Source organism: Salvelinus sp. IW2-2015, linkage group LG1 (genome assembly GCF_002910315.2).
Source record: "Salvelinus sp. IW2-2015 linkage group LG1, ASM291031v2, whole genome shotgun sequence".
Classification (NCBI taxonomy): domain Eukaryota; kingdom Metazoa; phylum Chordata; class Actinopteri; order Salmoniformes; family Salmonidae; genus Salvelinus; species Salvelinus sp. IW2-2015.
In genome coordinates this window covers 91,180-94,639 of record NC_036838.1, presented here as the reverse complement: position 1 = coordinate 94,639, position 3,460 = coordinate 91,180, and positions in this window count along the sequence as shown.

Sequence of the window (3,460 nt, the reverse complement as noted above, 5' to 3'; positions counted from 1 at the left end):
GGGGTGGTTTTTCTTTTTCAGGTCGTTAGTTGAGGAATTGGTGTTTTGTGGTGAATTGGTTCAAGCCACCAGGGAGAAGGTGTAGTGGAAAAGGAACTCTGTGTCCCTGCTTGTGCGCGGGACAGCAAGCTCTCTAATTAGTCCTTCTCGACTGCCAGGCCCCAAATCGCCTGAGTGGGGAGAAACGAGATGAATCTGCACTTTTTAGAAACACAACAACCCAGCCACCGGGTTTCAATGGGCAGATGCTGTAATCAAATCCGATCAGCATACCTGTGACCAACGGGGAAACACTGTTTTAACAGTATAAAGTGTCCTGTTTATTATAATCTTAACACCCTCTACCAAGACCACTCCGACGACGGCAGTTGTCGCCTGTTGTACTGAGATGCCACCTCTGCCTTATAATCATTGATATAGATTAATAATGGCACAATTAAGCAAAACCTGAGTGGGCTGTTACTGATGGAACGTGGTGAGTGGTGTCATTTATTATGGGCCTGTAGAGGAAGGGAACAAGGAGGATCTAGGGTCCTTACTAAACTGTTTTTAGACTCATTAATATGTATTAAGGTTCATTCTTACATTTTCCTTTTGTCTTGTGGTTTTTAGAAAACCGGGCATTTGGGCCTACATGCAGGTTCACGATCCAGATGAAGGACCAGTCCAGCAATCTGAACTGGGTGTCTCCTTCTGCTCCATGGACCCCAAACCAGGTACAGTTGTTGTTGTTGATTTCTGCAAGCAGGAAAGTTGGCCCATGTGGTATGAATGGTGTCATATTGCGGAGTCCTCCCTTTATTAGGCTATGTAATTGCTAGAAATATATGTTTGTTCTAAAATTGTCCAGCGACTTTCCTCAAGCACTCACTTGTCTACCTGCTATCCTCCAGCAGGTGGTGCTGCAGGCCTTAAACTTGCTTCAAAAGCTGCACTAGTTGTTTTTTCTTAGTGCAGTTATTTAGTCACTCTTGGTCCATGGAGCCGGCACGCTCACCTGAAGGATGTGGCTTAGCGGTCCCCGAATAGCTGTCAGACCATTTAGTTGGTGCAGTTTTTTGTTGTAAATTTTAAAGGTCCCACTTTCGAAGGAGGTGAACGCATAGAATTTTGCCAGTCACTGATACAAAAAACCAATCCTGATCCCTGTAGATGTGTTTACTGATTATCTGAAATCTGTCCTGCTCTATCCCATTACCCCTCTGGCCTAGCTGAAAGACTCATGATTGACCGAAGTGCCAGAAAAAGTGTGTGTGGTGTGTGTGGTGTGTGTGGGGGAGACATAACATATGATTGGCAGGCCAGGGCGAGGTGGGGTGGGGGTGGGGGGGATTCCGCCGCATCCCATGTCTCGCCCACAGGGATCGTTTGACGTTCCTGCAGTCACTGGTGCACCTCTGTTACCAATGAAGACGGCCTCTGCAGGGGAGACCAGAGGCCAATGCTGGCTAAAGAAAATATATTTGAATGTGGAAAAATGATTTAATGAGTTTCTGATGTGTAGCCTAAGTAGTGACAAGTTACCCGACATGGTATATTAATAATGGATGTCCTCTCTTAGAGCCAGTTTCCTAAGACTAGAATTAGCTCTGTTCTGGACTTATAAAGCAATGCTCAATCTAAATTCTCCAATTGAAACATGCTTTCCAAAGGACTAAGGCTTAATCCTGATCCAAGAAACTGGCCTTAGTGTAATTACTGGGCATCTGTTTTTTGAATGGTAAACTATGTTAAAAGTCATTTCAGTTCATTTTAAAGTGTATTTAGGCCAATGTATCCATCTTTAAACATGACAAAATGGATTAAAACCGGTTGGGTACACTGCTGATTCCACAGTATCTCCCAGCTCCTGTTTGTAACACAGAGGGATTTGAAAGGAGCAAATAGCCTGATGAATGTCGTTAAAACCACACACTACTTGAAGAACATCGCGCTATGATCCAAAACTTAGCAGACAGCAGTCAGTCCCACTTCCAAATAGCAGCACAGCCATGCGGGAGTAGGGACATCCCTTCCCCGCCTTCCTCCTAAAACCGTCCGCCTTCACATTGTAAGTTTAATCAAATCAAATCAAACCTTATTTGTCACATACCGAATACAACAATGTAGACCTTAAAAACGTGAAAATGCTTACTTACCAAGCCCTTAACCAACAAGTGGCAGTTTTCAGAAGAAGTTAAGAACAATATTTACAAAATAAATTAAGTAGATTTTTTTTAAAAATACACAATAAAAATAACAATTCGAGCTATATACAGGGGGTAACCGGGGTACTGGATTAGTCCTGTGCGGAGGTACAGTGGCAGTATTTGTAAATTGTAGTGTTTTTTGGTTATTTGTCAATTTGTTGAAGAACTTCCTGAACGTGATTCCAGTCCACTTCTGTGTTTGCATGTGTGGTCTTTGTGTGTGTAAACTTGGCTGACTGCCGGTCAATGGGATGAAGCGGCAGGTTCCTCACGAATTTTACATCTAGTCTGGGGTTTTGGAATATTTGGGATGTTGTTGTGCAGCCTTAGAGGGAGTATGGGGCCAAGATTTGAGAGGATCACCAGTTCAACTGGGGGAGCAAAGCTGAAACACACACAGACATCGCGACTTCCTTTCCTGAATAAGAAGAAGCTTTATCGATTCCTAGGAGATTGGAACGAAGCCTTTCAACAATAACCCGCATTAAAAGTTTTCTGGTTTCTCATTGTTCCTGTCGCTCATGAAAGTTTTAGCATGTATGTTTACAAACCTTTTCAGGGGTAGTTGTGTTCCTTTTAGTGTAGGGTGGTTGTTTACTCTTCTTTGAGCAGAACAGAGATAGCTGCAACAGTAGTTTCCTCAGAGAGGAGTTCAATAGATTAGCCTCGCAGCTAACCGTAGATGGTGAGTGAATGGGAAGATGACTCGGCTCTTTCTGAGCGTGACCGCTTTATATTGTCAGGACAGTTYATGCTTCATCGAAATGGTCATGGCTTCCGAAACTAGCAGTACAGTGAAACAAAGCTCTGATGTTTATTTCTCTTTCTTGTTCTGCCCTTTTCTTTTCATATTCTCTTCTCTTGTTTTACTGTAGCCAATTATTTGATACAGTTCTACATAGCTATGTCCCTGGGTTTTTCTTGGGCACGTGACTTGACCAGTAAAAACAGGTCACGTGACCACAAACAACTCAGGTCCCTACTAATTGTATTAGATCAATCCAGGTTTTGTCCTTCTCTTTTTAACCCTTTACCCCCGCCCCCCTCAGCTCGCTAAACAGGAGAAACAACAGCAGAGGAAAGAGAAGACGCGCTCGAAAGGACCCTTGGAGTCAGGCAGGGAGAGGGCCGCCCCGCGCCCCAGAGCACAGGACCCTAACGCCAGCAGTGGAGCAGACGGAGACGTGTCGTCAGAGAGGGAGACTTAGGGCAGCACGGTGAGCCTGGAGTCACCCAACCTGCTGTACTGGTAGTGCTATATTACTTATATT